The 24602-nt window shown below is 40.5% G+C and overlaps 1 protein-coding gene across 3 annotated transcripts in view; it reads right to left on the bottom strand.

The window, feature by feature from the left end:
* The window catches only part of IRF2 (interferon regulatory factor 2), a 65241-nt gene extending 52361 nt beyond the window's left edge, over positions 1-12880 (bottom strand). Inside the window, exon 1 of one of the 3 annotated variants that reach the window (XM_069977751.1) lies at positions 12745-12880. The gene's annotated coding sequence lies outside the window, so the exon portion shown is untranslated. Of the gene's footprint in view, positions 1-12384; positions 12447-12518; positions 12651-12744 lie in introns of those variants that run through there. The other 2 variants (XM_069977753.1, XM_069977752.1) reach the window with 2 other exon arrangements.
* Between the last annotated feature and the right edge of the window lie 11722 nt (positions 12881-24602).

The raw sequence follows: 24602 nt of genomic DNA, 5'->3' as shown, positions 1-24602 counted from the left end.
CACTGTCATTATAACTATTAAAATCTAAATCAACAGTAGATTTTCATTATTTTTTTTTAGTTATCATGGAAAACACAACACTTTTTTTTAAAGAGTCTAACAACAGGAAGTCCTGTGTTTCCCAGGTCATCTGCGCTCACAGTGAAGGCAGTCATGTGATTGACGGACGGATTGGCAATGACTTCATGTATTTAGTTTCTTTTTTCAACCAGCACAAGACTAAAAAGCTTCAGGAGACTGGATCTGGATACAAGTAAGTATAGTTTTGTTTTACAGCATGATAAAAAAAAGAATGTAAATTACAAACTTGCTTTATGCTTTATTTCACATCCACTGTTGATTTAGATTTTGACAGTTATAACGACAGGTACACTTTAAGGCTAAGTTCACACAACTTATAAATTCATAAAACAGTAGCCATAGTTGCAACCCTGGCCGTTATTTAATGAATTAATCGCTATGTAATCTGAGCCAGAGAGTATACACTCTGTATACACTCCGGCCGGGATTCCATGTGGCCACACCAAAAACTGCACACAATGTAAAGTGCAGCTCCGGACACACTTCACATTGTCTGCTATGGGTAATTGGAATGCAGGCACACCCGAATGTGCCTGCATTCCAATTTAAGTTATCGTTCGCATAATCGTTAACAATTAACGATCTCAAATGACCGCTATTGTGAAAGACCTGAAAACGTTTGCTCATTTCCATGGAACGATAATCGTTACTTATGATCGTATTTGCGATAGTTATTTCTTCGCTATTGCGTTCGTATCTACTGCGAACGACCAAACGACGTCTTATTCAATGGGAACGTTTTGGGAACGAGCAACGATAAAAATAGGTCCAGGTCTTATAAAGCGATCAACGATTCCTCGTTCGGTCGTTTATCGTTAACTGCATTTCAACCGAACGATTATCGTTTAGATTCAAATGATTTAACGATAATCTGAACGATAATCGTCCGGTGGAATAGGGACCTAAGACTGTTGCCTTCTATGCAGGGAGAATGCAGGAAGGTGGATTTTTCCATCACAAATCTGCATGCAGATCCACTGTGGATGGAAAAGGGATTTTCCAGCCTACAGTAAAAAAAATAAAAAATAAAATAAAATTAGATGCTGCTGAGGTGGGGAAAATATAGAATGAAAACCTTTTTATTCTTTTTTTCCCATCCCAACTGCATTTTATTTTTTTACCATATGCTGAGATACCCATAATACAGCTGGCAACCTCTGCACCACACATTAATATCCATGCTGAAAAAAACTGCAGCATGTGGAGATTTGTGGACTCTCATTCCTGTGCCTGTATTCCACAGCAAACTCTATCTGCAAAAATCCACAAGTAAAATCTGCAGCATTTCTGCCAGGTGTGAATTTACCTTCCAGTGAAGTTCCCATGTCATATCTCTCATAACACGCTACAGAATGTGCAGCAGGAATCTGAGGCATACTCTTGGATTTCTGCCCTGTACTTTACTATTTTTAGACACACATTTTTGTCAAGGTTCTGGTTGTTGACTGACTGGCCCCATGAATGGGGCTAATCTGCACCCTGTGGAAATTTCAATGTGGAAAACATGAGTGAAAAAGTGACATTTCACTTATCCACACATCAGACAAATCAATGACAAAAAACATATGTGCCACAATTTGTGAGAACTATGATGCAGTTTCCACTTATAAACAATTCTCATTAAATTGAAAAGATAAAAAAATCACATCTATGTGACACTTAAAGCAACTCTGTACCCACAGTCTGACCCCCCCAAACCACTTGTACCTTCTGATAGCTGCATTTATTCCAAGATCTGTCCTGCATTCCATTCGGCAGGTGATGCAGTTATTGTCCTAAAAAACAACTTTTAAACTTGAACCCAGTGCCAAACGGGAGTATCTGTGCCCTAACTTTGTACCCCCCTCCGTCCCTCCTCCCCACCCTCTTCATCATTAGAAATGCCACTGGAACATTTTCTCCATGCTGAACATCCAGCCCATGTTCAGTATTCACACAGCTGACGAATAGGAGACAATCTGCCTGGAGCATTCCTAATGATGAGGAGGGTGGGAAGGAGGGATGGAGGGGTGGTGCAAAGTTAGGACACAGATACTCCCGTTTGGCACGGGGCTGCAAGTTTAAAAGTTGTTTTTTAAGACAATAACTGCCCCACCTGCCAAACGGACCTCAGGACAGATCTTGGATTAAAAGCAGCTATCCGAAGGTACAAGTGGTTTGGGGGGGTCAGATTGTGGGTACAGAGTCGCTTTAATATGTACAGAAAACAATGATAGGGACATAGCCCTATAGTTTCAGTGCAGTTATCACAGCTGTTTACCTGTGCAAATACTGCTTTATATAAGGGCCCTATTCCACGGGACGATTATCGTTTGGATAATCGTTAACGATTAACGATCTCAAACGACCGCTATTGCGAAAGACCTGAAAACGTTCACTCATTTCCATGGAACGATAATCGTTACTTATGATCGTAATTGCGATCGTTTCTCTTCGCTATTTATTCGCTATTGCGTTCGTATCTATTGAGAACGACCGAACGATGTCTTATTCAATGCGAACGATTTGCGAACGAGCAACGATAAAAATAGGTCCAGGTCTTATTAAAAGATCAACGATTTCTCGTTCGGTCGTTAATCGTTAACTGCATTTCAACCGAACGATTATCGTTCAGATTCGAACGATTTAACGATAATCTGAACGATAATCGTCCCGTGGAATAGGGCCCTTAATGGCTTTTGTGATCAGGTGACCTCACATATATGAAGGGGACACAGCATCTCATGTCTGCCAAAGTCACACAGACAGGTCCAGAGATCATTTCAAGGATCTTCAGTTTTATAAATAAGTTACAAAAAATAATCAGCAATTATAGCTTACCAGGCATGTCACAGGTTTACAACCCATTATTATCACACAGACTTTATGTGCTGATAGCCAAAGTCAACTGAGGACTACACAAGGTGTACTCTCTACACTACAGCAGGTCTTTTGATTTTTCGAATTCCATAATTTGTAAAATTTAAATTACACACACATATGCTGCGTTTACACGAAACGATAATTGGCCCGATCGTACGATTAACGATGTCGGAGTAACGATTTTTTTTCATAACGATCAGCGTTTAGATGGTACATTATATCGTATGGAAAATCGTTTTGCGATCGTTTTGCGTTCGCTTAAGCCTATCTCACACATTGGTTAAATCGGCACGGAACACGGAACGATCTGCAAATTTTTTGCGAACGACGAACAACGTTTTGAGAACATGTTGTAAGATCAAAATAAACGATTTCTCGTTCGTCGTTTGATCGTTTGCTGCGTTTACATGTACGATTATCGTTCGAATTCGATCGTTATCGCGCAAATTCGCATGATAATCGTTACGTGTAAACGCACCAATATATATATATATATATATATATATATATATATATATATATATATTACATACATATTATGTGTATAATATATATTTTCAAAAAATACGGAGCTTCTTAACGTTGTTTAACTTCCTTCCTGCACTTCCTTTTTCTGTTTCTAATGATAGGACTATGTTCATCTGTAAAGAAAAAATAAGTAAAGAAGGCATCTATACCCAGAGATGACTACAATGGTGCATTTACACACACAGATTTATCTGACAGATTATTGAAGCCAAAGCCAGGAACAGACTATAAAGAGAGAATGGGTCATAAAGGGAAGACTGAGAGTTCTCCTCTTTTCAAATCTATTCCTGGCTTTGGCTTCAATAATCTGTCAGAAAAATCCTATGACTCCTTTCACATCACATTTCTGGTGTCTCTTTGAAGGAAGTCTAACACACACAGCAAACATATTCATAGACCACAATCAAAGAACAGAAGCAAAAATAGTGTCATTTTAGCCTCCGATCAGGTGGTTTCCATCTGGGTTTCAGTTGTCTAAGTGGCATCTATCATTGAATTGGCAGATATATCAACAATGTAGTGTGAAAAGAGCCTTAAAGGGGTTGTCCGGCATACACTGAAAATCTGCTATTCTGCTGGGGCTGCTAAGGATACAACAGTGCGATAGCCTTACCTCTCCTGGACGCTCTTCAACGCTGTCCTCATTTTGACAACATCCGCTGATGCGTCGCCCCAATCGGATATGGCCTCTCAGCATAAACAACACTATACTGGGCTATACACTATGCTGATCAGTACACTATGTATACACTATAATTTCCGGTAGGAGCGGCACTTCAGCAGATGTTGTCAAAATGATGACAGCAGTGGAGAGCAGGCAGCCCGGTAACTGGCAGCTGTAGTTGTGTCCACTGCAGATTAGTGGATTTTCAGTTAATACCAGACAACCTCTTTAGGGTTGGATCCAGGTTGGATCCGGTACATGTGAAGGCACCCTAAAAGTGGCCATACACCCTCAATTACTGTTGGCCATCAGTTATCCTTCCCATACACAAACTTTCGGCATGGACAAGCATTTTTGTGTTCTCTATGGGGAGAAGAGGGTTATGCCTCAGCAAGACTGGTCTGAATGCGACTTATCTCTCTGAGAACAAAGGAGTCAGGCAGTGATTTTCACACACACACACACACACACACACACAACACCTCATCATTTGTTAGTGGACGGTTTGGACAGCATTCTATACTGATCTCCGAACCCACAATGAGTGGTGGGTATAGCTGACAAAAGTATAAAGCCTACTGGGATCTTTACAGATATTTACCTTCTATCAAGGATTAAAGGATAATCCTATATGAGAAATGAAGTGTCAGCACTCTATTGCATATGTAATCAGTCCATATCCAATTCGGCAGAGGAACCTGTGAGAATCCTGGATTACATTTGCCATAATTTGGTGGGATAAAGGTGCAGCATTTGTCTGTTACACACATCAGGATAACTGTTAGAACCATGATTTAAAGGGGTTATCCAGTGCTACAAAAAACATGGCCACTTTTCCCCCTCTCTTGTCTACAGATAGGGTGGGGTTTTGAAACTCAGTTCCATTAAAGTAAATGGAGCTTAAAGGGGTTATCCAGCGCTACAAAAACATGGCCACTTTTCCCCCTACTGTTGTCTCCAGTTCAGGTGCGGTTTGCAATTAAGCTCCATTTACTTCAATGGAACTGAGTTTCAAAACCCCACCCAATCTGGAGACAACAGTAGGGGGAAAGTGGCCATGTTTTTGTAGCGCTGGATAACCCCTTTAATTGCAAACTGGACCTGAACTGGAGGGGGGAAAAGTGGCCATGTTTTTGTAGTGCTGGATAACCCCTTTAAGGTTGCTGTGAGGCTTCCAAAACATGCTAGTGTTATGCTGTGATTTCCAATAAGGAATTTTATTTTACAGAGCTGGAGAAGTTTTCTTCTGTTCCTAATCCTATAGGAGCATGCTAAGGTACTCACGGTGTTTACTGCTAAGTTTGGATTAATCTGCACATTTTCCATTCACTTAATAAGACATGCAAAGCTTGTTTGACTGTGTTAGGTGTGTTTATTTATGTCTTTTGAGAATCAAGTTAAGGCTTTGTTCACACAACATACAGACAAAGGCCGTTGTCTGGCACTCAAAAACAACTTGCGTTAAATTCAATGTAGAAATAATTGACATGTCAATGGCCGTTGTTCAATACATCACATTTCACTATGAAAAGAACGGTTGTTGTTTTAATTGAAAACAATGGCTGTTCTTTTTATTAAAAGTTTGTGAACATAGCCTAAAAATGCATTGCACTGCTTTACGGACATGAATAGCCCCATAGATTAACATTGAGGCATTGTTCCCACGTAGTATTTTTGCTCTGTATTTTTCAACCAGAGGTAGATTGAAAACACAGAAAGGCTATGTTCACACACTGTTGAGATTGAGTTGATGGCTGCCATTTAATGACAAATAATTGCTGTAATTTTAAAACAACTGTTATTTGTCACTAACAACTGCGGCCATCCACTAAATTGTAAGTGTGTGAACATAGCCTTTCCGTGTTCTCAATTCACTCCTGGTTTTGGTTGCAATATGAGGACCAAAATACTGAGCAAATATTCTGTGTGTAAACATAGCCTAAGTCTGTATTACTGGGGGAAAAAAAGAAAAAGAAAAAAATCTTATTAATAGATACAATATGAAACACTTGACATTACTGCATACAAAGTGCTCCATATGTACAGCCATCTTCATAACAAGTTGTATTCATGATCTGGAGAAATCTAGTTTAGTACCATTTATAGCACGGCTACATGACCCTTTACATGGATATAGGTCCAATTGTATCCGTCCCTAGAACTAGCTTAAATAATTAGAACTGCACAAATCTGTATTGTACAGAAGCAGAAGCAGGAAGAATTACAATGTATAAGTTAGATGGAAAATATAAGCAATTTACTGCTGTCGGTAAAGTAACTGAGGAAGCTCCATGACAACCTTTTGTGCCCACACAAAGTGCAGAAGATAAGGTCAGAAAACTCCAACGTCACAAGGTATTTACCCGTCCTTTCTAGACATCACCCACTATAGCATGGTAATATGTCATGTGGGATATACCCATCCAGTAACATACATAGGAAGGAGGGGGGACTCCCCAATATATATGTCTAACATATAGTTATGACTAATGCCATTCAAACAGTCCCATATTACCAAGACTTATACCGCACAATAGATGTTTTTATGGGATACAACCAGGGCTGTGGAGTCGGTAAGCCGCAGCTCCGACTCTGACTCCTGAATTTTATCAGGACCGACTCTGACTCCTGCTCCTTCATAAATGGCTGGTCATATACCAGGGGAGTTATTTATCACACTGGCTCAGCAGCTTCTCCCTAATGTCCTACATGATCCTGGGGTGACTTCTGAGTGAACAAAGGAATACTATATATAAAGCAGATTTTCCTGTGTGTGCAGTGGATGCAGCCAGTCTCCAGCCTCCATAGCCTGAACTACTCATAACTAGACTAGATGGAGCAGGTGGTCTTTTCCTGCTGACAGTCTTCTATGTTTCTAACTAAATATTCACCATACTTAAAGAAATGCTGCTAACAATGCCAGATACCTGTAATATAGAGGTCAGCCATAGTGATATACAGGGGTCACACATAGTGATATAGAGGTCACACATAGTGATATAGAGAGGGGTCACACATAGCGATATAGAGAGGGGTCACACAGTGATATAGAAGGTCACTGTGGGGACACGCAATAGCACGCACACACACACACACACAGCCTGCTGCAGCCATAGTGCACACCACACACACACACACTTGGCTTGCTGCGGCCATAGCACACATACACACAGCCTGCTGCAGACTTAGTGCACACACACACACACACACACACACACACAGCTTGCTGCAGCCATAGCACACATACACAGAGCCTGCTGCAGCTATAGCATACACACACAGCCTGCTGCAGTCATAGCACACACACTGGCTCAGTTGCCCCTAGCAACTAATCAGATTCCACCTTTTATTTTCCAAAGAGTCTGTGAGGAATAAAAGGTGGAATCTGGTTGCTAGGGGCAACTGAGCCAGTTTCACTTTACACCATGTTTGATAAATCTCTCCCTCTGTCTCATTCCATTATGTATAATGGTATGGCCTTGAATTGTGTGTATTTTGCACCTAGTTAGGCCTAAATAAACCTGTTTTCGACTTTTAAACATGTTGCAGTTTAGACCACACTATAGGTAATGTATACAATGCTGAAAGGGGCAACAGATTTTTAGACAAAGATGTCACGCTCAAAAATGTGGCGCACACCTCACACCAACATAGCGCACAAAATGTGCTACTTTTTTATTTGCTTTTTTTACTATTTTCTACCTTACTCATTAACTACTATATCAGAGTAAAGTCCATATACCTTCAATGCCTAGCAATGGGGAAAAACAACAACAACAAAAGACACTTGTCTGACAAGTAAGAGAATGCCTGTGATTTCAGCTCCATGCCTGATACTATAGAGCTGCTCTTATACCTATGTGAAATTATACACTCAGGACTTTCAGTTGTCAGACCTGTTTTCCAAGAGTGCCAAGCTGAACAGTAAGCCATTCAGCCAGGCATTCTTGAGGTTTTTTTTTGCTGATGGGGTGTGTCATTCCCTCCAACTCTAATCTGAGCACTTCAGGAGGCTTCACGGCAGCTGAACTCATTGATACAGCTCCATCCATAGTACAGGCAAAAGAAAGCCCACAACGTATTTACACACCGATTAGATAAAGAAGGGGCGTTACTGATGCTACAGAAACGTTTCATGAACTGTAGCCCACAAAGGCCACAACTTGTTTTGCTGTGTGCTGTACAGGAAGACACCTCAAATATCTGATAGCTATTTCCCAGCTCAGTTTTCTAAGGAAAACTGTAATTTTCTCTATTGGTGCTTACATACAATGACAATCTGTAGTGATGGTGGAGACGGCACTGCTGTAGTGGTGGTGCTCGTGGTGGAATGGCATCCCAGACCTAGTGTAGAAGAGAATCCCGGCACTCACCAAATAAAGTATTGCTTATTTATACATGAAGCTGATGAAGGCTATACGCCGAAACGCATCCTCCTTGTCCCCTATGATGTTTTGCACAGAATAAATAAGCAATACTTTATTTGGTGAGTGCCGGGATTTTCTTCTACACTACATATAGAGATGCGCAAACCGGGTTCGGGTTCAAGTCCATCCGAACCTGAACGATCGGCATTTGATTAGCGGGGGGTGCTGAAGTTGGATAAAGCCCTAAGGCTATGTGGAAAACATGGATATAGTCATTGGCTGTATCCATGTTTTCAAGACAACCTTACAGCTTTATCCAAGTTCAGCAGCCCCCGCTAATCAAATGCCGAGAGTGCGGGTTTGGATGGACTCGAACCCGAACCCGGTTCGCTCATCTCTAACTACATACAATGACAGTCTCCTATTCTGTAGTTGCAGGCTTTTACTAAAGCTGCAAAAACATCTGAAAAGAGTTAGGGTCCTTTTACACTTACATTTTTAGCAAATGACAAGCAATTATTTCTTCATTTAAAACACAAGGTGTTTAGACAAAAAAAATTATTCATAGTTCATAATTGAGATTGTAATATATATACTGTGTTTACATTGAAAAACATGAGAACAGGGGCGTAACTATCACTGCGGAAGCCATTGCGGCTGCTATGGGGCCCACTACATCAGGGAGCCTCTCCTGAAATACAATGGGCCCCCTGAGCTGTCACCATTTGCAGCACCAGGTGGCCACCTAGTTCTGCAAATGTCCCTTTAACTGCAAGTAATCCTGACAAGCACTTGCAGTTATGACTAGACTTGATGGCTTATTAGTCAGAAAGGAGGGGGCCTAATCAGAAGTTTGCTATGGGGCCCAGCCATTTCTAGTTACGCCCCAGCATGATAACGATTAACAATAACTTCAAGGTCAGCTCAAAAGATGCAATCAGTGACATACAAACAAATTTTCGCATTTACACCAGATTATCGTTCAAATTCAAACAATTTAACGATTTATTGCAAGATAATCGGCCCATGTAAAAGGCCCTTAAGAGCTTCAGGTTTTGTGCTGTAAAGTTGTACAACAATGACTACAAAAAAAAAACATATAAATGATACAGCATGGCACCTTGGTTAACCAGACCAACATAGTAAGGGTAAGTTCCTACCACATCATCCTGTCCACTCTGCATATTTATTTGCAACCTGTTAAAAGGAGATGCCAATGTATACGTCAGCGTACAAAACGTGGGCCCATTGAGTTTATAGGACCAGAAAGCGGTTATCTAGGCATACGTTGACCCATTTTCAGAACATATATGTTTATTTTAGGGGATTAAAAAGACACAGATATCTTTTTCTGTCCTACTTTTGTAATTGATAAATGGGTAGAATATGTCACAGGTTGCTAGTATATATGCCATATTGACAGGGTGACAAGGCAACTTACACTACGATACACAGAATTCAGTGGTCCACAAAAAACTAATTTGTATATTCCCACACTTTCAAGTACATGTGGATGGGGTTTGAAATTCCTTTCCACATGGATTATGCTGTAAATTCCTGCAATTCATGACAGTTTGGAGCCTTTGGGGACCAGTGAAGGAACTGCTCCAGAATTCATATGCTTGGCTTTTAGTGTAGATGTAAATATCTCATAGTCTGACAGTCCAAAATTTTACTACATTTACAGATAGCAAAATGTTATATTATATTGTATACAGCACTAATGCATATGTACTAGGTCCCCCACAGAGTGTGGCAACCCATCCATGCCATGGTTCAGTCCTGATTTTCTGTATGCAAACAAGCCTGTGACTTCTGTGCATGGGCACGTTTCTCAGTAGGGGCCATGCATGTAACTCACAAACACTTGGGACGTTTCCATTTTCCATGGCAACCCAAACTTTAAATGGCAACTGCATCTGCACATGGAAGTTTGGGAGCCTGACACATGACAGGTACACATTAATAGAAAAAAAGTACGGAATTAGCCTGCTGCCAGTATGCCATAGTATACACCAGCACTCTTTTGGTAGGTTGCTACTGCCAGAATGGGTGAACATAACCTAGCCTAGAAAAGACCAATCAGCTCTCCTGACATGTTTATTATTGTAAATACTTGCATTCTTCATAAATAATAAGTGCTAAAACTAGCATTGTCTTTGACAAGGAGGATGGTAATACCTAGTTGTCAACTTCATAAATAATGTAGAAGCTGCACAATGTATAAGTCTAGGAAAAGATGCTCCACAATTGTTATATAACAGAGTAAACCAGTTATGTCTGTAGATATAGAAGTAGGGACAGGTCCGCTTGAAAGGGGTCATATAATCTATTAGGGAATGCAGATTTTACCATTGCCAGGATGGTGGCTTGGGAAGTTGCCGCATAGAAATGCCACAATCCGCCTGTTAATCCTAACAGTCCTAACATTGCACCCCCCCCCCCCCCCTTTCCTGGATGCACTGTACAGACTATGACGTTTTCTAGACTGGATGTGATTATGTGCCGACATTGCTTCCAGGTGACAGATTCGGCTTTGTAGGCCCAGTCTTCCTGGCATACAGCAGCAATGTTCTGTACTATTCCATATTATCCATTACGTTACACAACACTTGCACAGGGTAGAAAATAATAATGTTTAGTGCCTGCTGTAAAAGTGCCACTGTAACAGACAATGTACTATTACATAGCAAATACTTGTAGCCTTTACGTCATCGAACATTCACTAATGGTATACCTTCTTATTTCATCTGGGTTTTAGAGCTATTAGAACCTGCCAAGTACAGTAAACATTACTGTATGGCTGTCTTCTAAGAACCATGCCCCGCTCTATAAGAAACTGAGCATTAGACACATGGACATATTTATTGCTTAGAATATTCATAGACCAGAAGGGAACGTGTAGCTTCTCTGTGCTTGAGCATTTATTGGATTGAGGCAATGGAGCCATAGTCAGCCAGCCTGGGCCTGCAAGTCCCTTCCCCCGCTGCTTATTACAAGTTGCCAGCACACAGACCTTCCTCCCCTCTGACGTGTTCTCAAGTGCAGCCATTGGCTTATCTGCACTTAGCCCTGCAATCCCATTGGCCGTGCCAGACATCAATCAGCAAACTTACTTGACTGAAAGGGGAGAAGAAGCTTTAGAGCTCTTTAACCACTTCATCACCTGGCAGCTTTACTCCATGCAGTGACATGGAAAAAAAAAGGCGAAATAAACAAGTAGCAGAATGTAACTACCATGTAACAAGGACAATCCAGGGTAGTGCAGCTACAGGAGCATTACTAGTGCCCAGAGCTGGGGAGACAGACCAGGAAATGGTTCACAACATGTACTGCTACATAAATACAATGTAAATCGGTGAGCAACAATGCACCACATATTAAGGAAAGGCCGCAAATAAAAAAGACCAACAATATGATGTAGCCAAAAACAAATCTCCAATATAACATATATAATAGAGGCTGAAGAACCCCTATGGGAGGCAGGAAATCAAATGCATTGATATATTTAGGACTGTGTCACTGCAACTCAAACATGTAATACCGATAGAATGGAGAAATCAAATGCAGTAAAACCATATGCAAGCACAGCAAGCCGCCTAGAATAGCCTAATCTCTGTATTATAATAATACCACTGACATACACGTAAAATAATACAACTGCATTTCCCTGCTATGTGATGCAGCATCTGCTATCAGTCCTCCCAATGTGTGCCCATTGAGATCACATCTATTTTGGAAGCTTTTACATCATGTGGTAAATAGCAGGCTATCAGCTGGGCTCTGCTGCCCCACAGTACTCATCACATCCTAAAATTACAGTCCTTCATTCCTACAAGGCATGCAATGTGGAAGAGGCAGAAGAAGCAGAGTAGGGATTACCTGCACCAGTCCATACTTCCTATTCTGGAGAGAATATTCCAGCTGGATAGTAAAGCCTGGCATGAAGCTGTAGGGCAGCAGGCTGCCATGTGTGATCGACGATTGTAAATCCAAAAGCGAAATTAAAACGTCACCTTATTTCAGCCCCAAACTAAACGCTTCCTAACAGCACAGCTCTATGTGCATTTATTTCCTAAGTGCCTGCTTCCTGTGTGTAGTACATGTAGAGGTGGTGCTGGCAGCTGAAGAGCAGACAAAAAACTGGAGAAGATCACAATGTTATTTAATGGTCTCCCAGATGAAAGTGCTGATCAGCGCTCAGCGGCGGCAAGGCGTGCTTTAAAAACGCAAGTTACATACCCAGTAGTAAATGATCGCAGGATCAAAACTAAAAGTGACGGCTCCAGATCGAAAGCAAAACAAGGAGAGGAAAGTGAGAGAGCTCAGGCAGAAGAGTCCCCCCTCCCAGGATTTGTTTGTTTCATGTTTGCTCAGCACAAGGACAGGGCGGGGAGGATCAGCTCTGTACTGCAGCCTTCTCATTGGTGAGCCCGCCCCCCAGCTCAGCCATTCTCGGAAAAAGGCAATTTCATTTTCACTTCCCTCTGCACTCAGCACGTCACAGCTCACACCAGAGAAGCCAGAGGCAGCGCCTGTCTACATTGGGCGGCTGTAGAAGGCCCTCAAGAGGACACAGCCTTCAGTGTGCAGGCCCTCAGGCTGACAATGAGCCATCAGCCTCTACACAGTGGTGGCCAACCTGTGGCTCTCCAGCTGCTGCAAAACCACAACTCCCCATCATGCCCTGCATTTTATTGGCACCATTTGGGCGATCTATAACTCTTTAACATTTTATATAATTAAAACCAAAGGACAGCAAATATTGACTTTTTTGACACATTGAACATTCAAGCTAATGCTAAGATTATTATCCTAAGATAATAAGAAAGTCATTACTAAAAGGACAGACTAGATGGTCCAAGTGGTCTTTTTCTGCCGACAAATTTTGGTTCTTAAAAAGACAAGCCTTAAGATTTGAATCTCTGTGGCAATCGTGCATGGGGGGAATTGACCCAGACTGTTGCTAGTTAGGATCAATGCTTCCTAGTGTATTGAAATGTATTCATATATAGTGACAGTCCAGTGATAGATGGGGTGTATATTTGCAGAAGGGTTCCTCATGTCTATGAAATATAAAGCAAAAAAAAGAATCAATTTGGTCAGCTCTGTTTTTTTGTATGAGATATAAAGCAACCAGGAAACTAGAGTGGGCAGAGATCTATGGTCTCTGCAGTTAGAGCCCTATTCCACGGATCGATTATCGTTCAGATTATCGTTAAATCATTCAATTCTAAACAATAAATATTCGTTTGAATAGCAGTTAACGACTAACGACCGAACGAGAAATCGCTGATCGTTTAATAATACCTGGACCTATTTTTATCGTTGCTCGTTCGCAAATCGTTCGCATTGAATAAGACGTCGTTCGGTTGTTTGCAGTAGTGACGAACGCAATAGCGACGACAAGACGACCGCAAGAACGATCATAAGCAACGATTATCTTTCCATCTAAATGGGTGAACGATTTCAGGTCTTTTGCAATAGCGGTAGTTTGAATCGTTTATCGTTAACGATTATCGTTAACAATTTGGTAAAACCTGTTATCAGGGTCACTACTGCTGGACTGGGGAGAGACAGGTGGGCTCCACAGTCCAGGTCTTGGGCCCTGGTTGGGTTGTCCTTAGATGTTCCAGCCTTATAAAAGGCCAGGAGTGCAGATACATTTTAGCTGTCCGCCTGGGAACAGGTCATCTGCTAGGAGACTGTGAAAGCATGGCAAGTGGTATGGGCTTTACTGTAAGGCTCTGTTCACACGGAGCAAAACTGGCGGAATTCTATGGCAGAATTCTTCGCTGCGGAATCCTGCCAGCCTCCCTGTCATAATGACAGTCTATGGGAGGCTTGCGCGCCTCCTCTTTCCGCGTCTTGCTCAGTGAAAACGGAGCCTAATGCTTGGTGCCCGGTATTAGGCCAGCACTGGGTTAATGTGGTTAACCTGCTGTATAGTAAAAGCCAGGCAGGCATGGGATTTTTATTATTATTATTATTATTATTATTATTATTCTTTCTGTGTACCACAAACTGGCAATAAAAACTGTCTGGGGTCAGTTGCATGAAATTCCTGGTTGGATTCTGTGCCTGCTAAAATGTGTCCATCTACCCAGGTAACAACCACCCTGCTGCCTAATCTCTTACCAAATGAACAATGGGTCAGATCTACCAACACTATTTAGAAGCAAAACTAGGAAAGCTCTGCTCTCCCTGAACATAGTTCTGAATTGTTGCCTGAGGACAGTATTTTCTTTTTAGTTTTAATTAGAGATGAGCGAACCTTGAGCATGCTCGAGTCGATCCAAACCCGAACTTTCGGCATTTGATTAGCGGTGGCTGCTGAACTTGGATAAAGCCCTAAGGCTATGTGGAAATCATGGATATAGTCATTAGCTGCATCCACTTTTTCCAGACAACCTTAGAGCTTTATCCAAGTTCAGCAGCCCCAGCTAATCAAATACCGAACGTTTGGGTTCGGATCGACTCGAACCCGAACCCGGTTCACTCATTTCTAGTTTTAATAAATGAGTACCAAAATCGGAGGATCTATTGTAAACTGACTAAAGTTAGGGCTTCACAGCAACTTTGGCCATGCACTAATCCCATCTAGTTTGTGCAACTTGAACATTTTTGCAACTTGCTATCACACAACTTTGTTATAGTTATGATATGACTTTAAATAATAAAAAAAATAAAATGGATAAATTGCAGAAAAGCCACAAACAGGTCAGATTCATGTGTAACCAAAAATGTATTAAACTAGTTTTTCTGGGTAAGACTATTGTGTTACAGATACTTCATGCTGCACAACGCATTGCCTCTACATTGGCAATCATTAAATGTGATGTCGCATTGTGTCTTTTGGAGTTTTATGTCACATGAGCAAAGATGCCATGTAGTCCTATTTAGAGATGAGCGAACTTTTCAAAAGTTTGTTCCGACCGGACTTCTGGATTTTTTTTAAAAGTTTGGTTCGACCGAATTACGGATTTTTTCAGATTTGATAGTTTAAAGCATCTATATGATACGGGGGAAGTGTATTTGGTTGAATGTAGGGCTCTACATGTCAGTAACATCATTATCTTTTCAATATCTCAAAGTCCAATTTTTTTTTTTTTTAGACTTCAATATTCACCATTACAGGGTCTATGCAGGAAAGAGGTTTTATTCTACACACATGCACGAGGTGTATATTTGTGCCTCAGGAAAACATCTATGTCATATACACTCTCGCAAGGGTCCAACTATAGTACTTGTATATCTATTACACTTATAATCCCACCTGGACATATAATGACAACTAAATATATATCCCCAACCGGTATCAGTCCAGATAACCTCAAAACATCAACACCTCTACATAAACCTGTATACTTAAAAAACACTGAGGCTAGTTCCCATAAAAACCATATACTTTATTGGTAAAGTATTACACAAACACTAAAAAACAACAAAGAAACAGACCAGGATGAAAAGTGGCAGTGTGCAAATAACGGCATGTATTACATAAGATGACATATACAAAAGAGTAATTCATGGGGAGATGCTTATACTTGTATATCTGGGCGTGCTTATACTTGTATATCTGTATAGCACTTTTTTTTTTAGTTTTATTCTACACACATGCACGAGGTATATATTTGTGCCTCAGGAAAACACCTATGTCATATACACTCTCGCAAGGGTGAAAGTATAGTACTTGGATATCTGTATAGCAGGTTTTTGTTCTGTGCACCCTTTGCTCTCCTATGCCTAATCTACCTACCTATCTTTCGCCGGACTCGGACTTTTGGAAAAATCCGAACTGGATCCCATACCAGCCGAACCAGTTCGCTCATCTCTAGTCCTATTCTAAAATTAAAACTGTTGCCCTAGCAATGTTTATTTTATATACTGCACTTGAATAATGAAATGTTATGATTGGTTGCTAAGGCAATCAACACAGTTTTTCTTTTGGACATTTTTTTATTGTTGAATTATTACTGTGATATGTCTGGAAAACATCACCAAAATATCAACATCACCAAAATATCACCAGCCTAAATGATGCCCTCTTCTCCTTTCTTTCTTCCTTTTGGCATTCATCATCAGGTATTATACTTGTTACATGTATTTATATGTTATATGTATTTATTTTATTTGCTGTATACAGTCAGTGCTCAAACACATGGAAACTTTGTATTCTCATGAACTTTAAAAGAGAACTCCGGCAAAAATTTTTATTAAAGGATTGTATTGCCCCCCCCCAAAAAAAAAAAAGTTACACAAATCACCAATATAGACTTATTACGGGAGATGCACATAAAGTGCTTTTTCCCCTGCACTTACCACTGGCTTCACTTTCTGGATAAAATGGTGATGTCACAACCCAACTCCCAGAGCTGTGCGGGCTGTGGCTGCTGGAGAGGATGATGGCAGGGGGATGCTCAGTGTCCTTCCAGTGCCCTGTGTCCCTCAGTGTCCCTCTGCCATCATCCTCTCCAGCAGCTGCAGCCCGCACAGCTCTGGGAGTCAGGTCGTGGCATCACCATTTTATCTAGGAAGTGAAGCCTTGATGCAGTAGTAAATACAGGGAAAAAAGAACTTTATAAGCATTTCCCGTAACAAGTGCATATTGGTCATTTGTATAACTTTTGGGGGGCAATACAATACTTTAATAAAAATTCTCGCTGGACTTCTCCTTTAATACAAAAACTCCTCACACTTTTTAAAACCATTTTTTTATGCAACATTTCTTTTTTCTACTTCACAGTGCAGTGTATTGGCCTTCATTTTTCACACGAAAAAGTGTTTTACTACATTCATTTTTTTTCAGTGACGTTTCTTTCCATTACAAGTTGTGATTCTCTGGTCATGTAGCTCACAGATTTCTCTTGAAGAATGTGGGAAAAAACCCACAGAAAAACCTAGAATTAAAACACACAAAGAACAATTTAAGTGTTTTTCTTTTAAGCAAAAAAACACAATGCTTTTTTCTGCATCTTTTCCGAAGAAAATGTGTGAAACCCCCTTCTTTATTTATTTTCTTTCAATGTGCCCATAATAGGGCTTGTTTTTTTCTAAGAATATTTAATTTATTGTGTAATAAATATAAAATATTATAATTTTTTAATTTTATTTTATTGATGTTAATTTCACATGTTTGTTACATACCTAAAAACCTCTTGAATGATTTGGAATACTTACTATTGTAATGTAAAACTGACAGGTGATGTATATGGTCTTGCATCTGGCCTAGCCTAATAGGCAGATGCCTATGACAGACCTGGAGGCCTTTATTAGGCCCCAGCTTCCATGATAACCTCTGAACAACCAGTGTAACAGGCCAGAGTATATCCCCAGTCAAGACTGTACCCGGGGTTAAAATGGCCTAAACTAGATTATACCCCAGGTATATTTTTGCCTAGGTTAGATTATACCCCATATATTTTTTGGCCTAGGCTAGATTATATACCGGGGTATATTTTGGCCTAGGCCGATTCATACCCCCTCAGGCCATTTTATACCCCCATGAAATCAGTAGCTGAGTGATATACACAAGAATTACTTAATTCTTCAACATTTTAGTGAGGATTCAGCTTTGCTGAGTTAAGTGAGAAGCTGACTAATCTAAATCTTAAAAGTCTAAACAGATCGGGGACATTTATCATTGTCTTCATGCAAATTTTTTTTTTTTTTTTGCTAATAAGGAGATTTTGTGCACGTCTGTGCAAGACTTATTAATGGTTTTGCACTATTTTCCATCAGTTTCCACTGCCTGAGCCTTTAATTAATGTTTGCACTGGGAGGCGGTGTAGTATTCTACTTTTTTTTTACCAGATTTATCATAAACAAGCTTTCATTTTTCGCACAGAATCATACCCTAGCTTAGCTTATAACCCCTAGGCAACCCTGGACATACCTGTATGTTCAGGGCCGCGCTCTGAACCGCCGCGGTCCCGGATGCCGCATGTAGCCCGTGGCCGCAGCTGTTTGCTGTCAAAGATGACAGCTGCATCCGATTACCTTATGCAGCCATTCCCTCGTGTCTAGTGGGGTGGATCGCTCCTCCCCAATCCACACATCTGGCTCGGGCCAGGGTCTGCGCTGTAACAGCACTGATCCCGGCTCGGCACTCTGTTGCTTCCGGCTGCAGCAGCCGGAAGCAATCGAGTGCCTATCTCATTGATCTATGCTGTATTACTACTAGAAGGGGTGCTTCTAGTATAAGTTTAAAAGAAAAAAAAAACCTCCCCTAATAAAAGTGTGAATCACCCCCCTTTTCACATGTTATAAATAAAAATAAACAAATAAATAAACATATTTGCTATCGCTGCGTGTGTAATCGCCCAAACTGTTAATTAATCACATTCCTGATCTTGCACGGTAAACGGCGCAAGCACAAAAAAGTCCTGAAGTTCAAAATTGGGCATTTTTGGTCGCATCAAATCCAGAAAAGATTCAATGTGTGGTGAAATTGAATAAAAAAAACACATTTCTTTTATTTGGAGGACCGAGCAGTGTTATATAAGCAAAGGATAAAAGCGCTATAAGCCTGGGAATGGAGCGATTTTAAGGAATATATATTTGTTAACAATGGTTTGAATTTTTTACAGGACATCAGATACAATAAAAGTTATACATGTTACATATCGTTGTAATCATAACGACTTGAGGAACTTATGTAACAAGTCAGTTTTACCCAAGGGCGAACGGGGTAAAAAAAAACCCCTCCAAATAAAAGAAATGCGTTTTTTTTATTCAATTTCACCACACATTGAATTTTTTCCTGCTTATGCAGTGTACTTTATGAAAAAATTCAGCCTGTCATTGCAAAGTACAATTAGTGGCGCAAAAAAGGGCTCATGTGGGTCTCTAGGTGAAACAATGCAAGTGCTATGGCCTTTTAAGCACAAGGAGGAAAAAACAAACCGCAAAAATTCAAATTGGCCCGGTCCTCTAAGGGTTAAGCCAAGCTGTTTTAGGATGGGTTCACACTGCTTTTTTGCAGTTCATTTTGAAATATGGATGGAAGAAATGCATCTGGAATTTGTTTGCCTCTGTTTTGATCCCTGTTTGAACGGATGAAAAAAAGGATCAAAACGCATCTGTTTTTTTAGGGTACACAAAAAAGTGGTCAACCATGTTTTTTGTATCCTAAAAAAAATGTGTTGGTCCATTTTTAATCAGTTTTTTTGTTTGCAACCAGACTGCAAAAATCGCAGTGCCTTAGGCATAAATTGTGCAATAAATTGTGCAGAATATATCAAGTCACTTGCGTCTAATGATGATTTTTGCGCAACAACCGTACAATTTTGCACGGCCCATACAAAACCTCCCGCTGACAAACATTGTGCAGATGATGCACTGATGGGACAGCGCCATCTACTGTCAGTTCAATGTAAGCACTGTGCTGTATTTCCCAACAAGAGGAAGCATCTTTGCATCTGAGTATAATTTTAAAAAAAAGATCTGCACACTTTTTAACAAATTTGAGATAAAGTGAGAAAACCAGTGAAGTGGTAACATTATGAGCAAAAAAATCTGGCCTAGGCTATTTTACACCCCCTGGTATACAAGTCCCCTGGGGTATACTGTAGCATGGGCCAGAAGTGAAGAAAGTGGGAAAAAAAGTGGCATAATAACTTGGAGGGATATACAGTAGTTTGGCCCAGACTGTTTTACACCCCCAAATATGGGGTTTATCCCCGGGGTATACTGTGGCCTGGGCCACCCAAGTTAATAGTATGGCCTAGGCCAGTGCTTCTAAAACTGTGAGGCGGGCCTCACCAGTGAGGCGCCCCCTAGTTGTTGGTGAGGCCCAGCTGGGGAGCTAGTTTTCATGAAAGTAACTATGATCTGCACAGTCCTTTTGCTGGTTGCATAAATCTCCATTTTAGCAACATTATTAATTTATTTTGTACTCGCTTTATTAGCATATAGAGCTTGGGAGACTAACCCTAGCATTATTTTTAGCTCTTAAATGGACTTTCACCACAGATGGTGAGGACCAGGCATCCTCTTGGTCAGCGTGGTGAGGCCCAGGAATTGCCTTGGTCTGTTGGGTGAGGCTCAAGTAGAATAAGTTTGAGAAGTGCGGGCCTAGGCTATATTACACCCCTGGGTATGAAAATATATCCCCTGGGGTATACTGTGGTCTAGGCCAGGGGTAAGAAAACCAGTGAAGTAATAACATTATGGCCCGGAGGGATATAGCATGGCCTAGGCTGTTTTCACCCCCAGGTACAGTTTATCCCCTGTGGTATACTGTGGCCTGGTTCGACATTAGATGCATATATTCTGGCCTATATGGTATAGTTTGGCTCAGGCTATTTTACACACCGGCATATAGTTTGGCCTAGGCTATTTTACACACAAGGTATAGTTTGGCCTAGGCTATTTTCTACCTTGGGGTATACTCTAACTTAGGCCATTTTATACCCTGGGGTATATTCTGGCCTGGAGGGGTATAGTTTGGCCTAACTATACCGTAATATGTAAATGAGAAGAGATGAGTCCAACGTCCATAGGAAATCACTGCTCATTTACATAACACACGCGCAGACCATCGGGCGGCGATTTCTCCGCGCCGGGACCAGCTTCTGGAGCGGGACTTGCAGGATGAGGTAAGTATCCGGGGCTTCACCGGGGGGTCGGGCGGGCTCTTCCCTCTCTTCTCAGGTGACAGGTTCCCTTTAAGTGATTGTATGCATCCAACCTCCTAACAAAATAACTTATAACTAAACCCACCCCCACCATGTACTGTATATATAGATAAACCCACCCCCACCATGTACTGTATATGGATAAATAGCCAGATAGATAAATACAATAGATAGTAAAGCAGCATGACTCCCAGTTCGTAGGTTGGTGCCAGCAGATCACCCTGCCACGGGTTTGGGACATCTATATTGCAAATAGTCCACAGCATTTCAAACTCATTGAAGTAAAAGTGAACAAAAGTGAAGTCATACGAACCCGAACCTCGGCCGATTAGCTCATCCCTACTGTTTACCTCTTCTTCCTGTCATGTGGCATATGTGCAATGTCCCAGAGCAGTTGTGCCATTGCTGTTCTGTTATATGTAGTTTGGTGCAAATGTATTTGCTATTTAAGTGTTCTGTGGGTTGTATCGGTGTATTCTGCACTGCCACCACTAGATGTCTCACTAGATGTCTCACTATATCTTATGTACTGTATGGCACAGCAGAAGGACATTCTTTACAAAGGGTTAACTGTTTCTTTGATTGACTGTATGCTTTATCCAATCATATGTCATGGTTTGTAAGCTGACTGACCTAATGCAGAGCCCTCCTCAAACTCCAAGCCTATCAGGGGCCTTATTTTGTGTCCCAGCGTGGTTTTCCTCCAATTACAGAACTCCCTAAGTGGAGAGGTAAAACCAGTGTAGTTCAATGTAGCCTGAGGAGTAGTTGTAGACTAGTCAGGTTCCAGAGAGTGAGATAGTTAATTATGTAAAAGGGTATCCCTCTCTGTAAGATAGGCACACACTACAACTGGATCTATACAACTGGATACCCATAATCAATGAAGGTTGAAAATGAGAGAAACAGAAACTATTGCCAAAGCCCTAAGAAAGAGGAAGTACATAGTCAACAACACAAGAAGAAACAAAACTAGAAGGTGACAAGTGGCACTTACTGGCAAGGCCCTACAAGAATTAACACTTGTGCAAGAACAGATATAAAGAATGAACAGGCTGCAGCACCCTAGTACCATCACCTCCTTTCCAATAGATGACTAGTTTTATTTACTGTATTCAAAAGCATCTACACATACAAAGTCAATACTTACTTTTTTAGAATCATCCATTCACCCACAAGGCGAAATCTTGCATGGTGCCCCAAACTGAGGAAAAATGTCAGTCATCTTTTTTCCTTTTTCATATAATTGAGCTAGCAGTTGTTGCCTTCTCACCAAGCTGCTTGCCTACGGTTCTGAGCCCATTCCAGCCTTGTGCAGATTTACAATTTTGTCCCGCAGAGTAGGCAGAGCTTTTTAAAGAAAAAAAGGAATTAGCATTTAAAAAAAAACAGGTCTGGGAGTGTCTGGGAGAGATCAAATACTTATCTCATGCAATAAAATGCTAATTGGGAGTCTGGTCAGGCTACAGAAAACTGGTGTTGACCATAAACCATAAATACAACATGGTAGAGCAGAGATTAAGAAGGTTAATTACAGTGGTACCTCAGTTCTCGAGCTTAATTGGTTCAGAAAGGCAGTTTGAGAACCAAGCTGTCTGAGAACCGAGCAGTGCTTTCCTATAGGAAATAATGTAAATGTGTTTTATGGGTTCTAGCACCAACCAATAATTACCTACAATACTCATGTATTACATAAAAAAGTGCCCAGTTTAATTACTACAGTACAGGACAGAACAGCACTATACTGTACAATACATTTTAAACAAGAAACTTTCAACACAACCAGCAATTATAGTACAGTAGTCCCTAACTCCTCACTCAGTGCTACTGCAGTGCTTCTCAAACTGTGAGGCGGGCCTTACCAGTGAGACCCCCCCTAGTTGTTGGTGAGGCCCAGCTGAGGAGCCAGTTTTCAAAAAGTAACTATAATTTGCACAGTCCTTTTGCTGTTTGCAGAAATCTCCATTTTAGCAACATTATTAATTTATTAGTATCTAGAGCTTGGGAGATGGATGAAAGGTAGCCTTAGCATTATTTTCAGTTTTTAAATGAACTTTTACCACAGATGGTGAGGCCCAGGCATCCTCTTGGTAAGTATAGTGAGGCCCAGGCATTGCCTTGGTCTGTTGGGTGAGGCTCCAGTAGAAAAAGTTTGAGAAGCGCTGCTTTACTGTATAGAGTCCCCCCCGCCCTCCATCCTGGCATTGTAACGGATGGAAGATGGTGGTGCACTGACTGTACTACTACTGTACTGTATATGCAATCCAGCAGCCTTATACAGTACCTTACTTTATGTGAAGCCTCACCAGTACTAAACTCATCAGGTACAACCCATGAGCGATGCTCGCAAAAGCGTTCAGATACCGAGCAGAGTTTGAATTCTGAATGTTACTTTCAGGTAAATTTTCATTTAAATACCGTGGTATTACTGTACTTCAAGTCTGGGTGCCCAGACTGTTTGAGTTCCGAGCAATTTGAGAATCAAGGTACCACTGTATTTAAGACAGTCTGGTCTCTTTGGAAAACATACTGGAACCAAAGAGAAGCTCAAGGATCTTCATGAGGGCATATTTCCCCAAAGCAATAAATGCCCATTTTCCTTATCGTCAAACCCTTTTGTTTTTTCCTTACTGTTTTTGTCCCCCCTTGTCCTCTTCGTAGTATTGCATTTAAGTCCAATATTGTTGATTGACTTTGTGCCAACATTTATGTGTCATACTTATTTTGTGTGTACATTATTTTTCGTAATGTTGTAGTTGTATTTTGAAAACTTTTTCAATAAAAACACAGTTAAAAAAAAGAAGGGGATCAAAGTTAGAGACACAGCTTAGGGACTATTGCCTACTTAATTTGCCACATGTACATGCCATGCCTCAAATATATTATGTTTTATTCATATACTTTACATACACACCATGATGTTTCCCCTTTTGGATGTTACCTTTTTATTTTGTATCCTTATATTTATTTATTTTCATTGATTCTTATGATTTATTTATTTTTATTTTTTTATTTCATCTTTTGTTTTAATTTTATTTTCTATTTTTGATCTATTCCAGTTGATTTATTATAACGGTAATGTTATAGATAGATAGATAGATAGATAGATTTTTTTTTTTTTGTTATATAGAAAACTAGGCTTGAACCATATTCACACATACCATGCGTTTTTTATGCGTTTCCCTTCTTCTGTGTGCCATTGACTATTTCCTTTGTACATATGGGTATTTTAGACTTTTACATAATTACTTACTATTTATATAGATGAACTTTTAAAATAACCAAACTAATTTTACATTTTGTGTGTATCTATTGATTTTTAGATGCGAGGTCTAACTGTACGGGAACTATCCGTTTTTGGAATGTGTTGAATACCCCGTCCCGATTTATCCATTAATTTGTTTATTCCTTCACATTACTGTAAATTGTCTCCTATAAGAGTGGATTAACCACTTCGCTACT

Source organism: Dendropsophus ebraccatus, chromosome 7 (genome assembly GCF_027789765.1).
Source record: "Dendropsophus ebraccatus isolate aDenEbr1 chromosome 7, aDenEbr1.pat, whole genome shotgun sequence".
Taxonomy (NCBI): Eukaryota; Metazoa; Chordata; class Amphibia; order Anura; family Hylidae; genus Dendropsophus; species Dendropsophus ebraccatus.
This window is presented reverse-complemented; position numbering and strand designations above follow the sequence as displayed.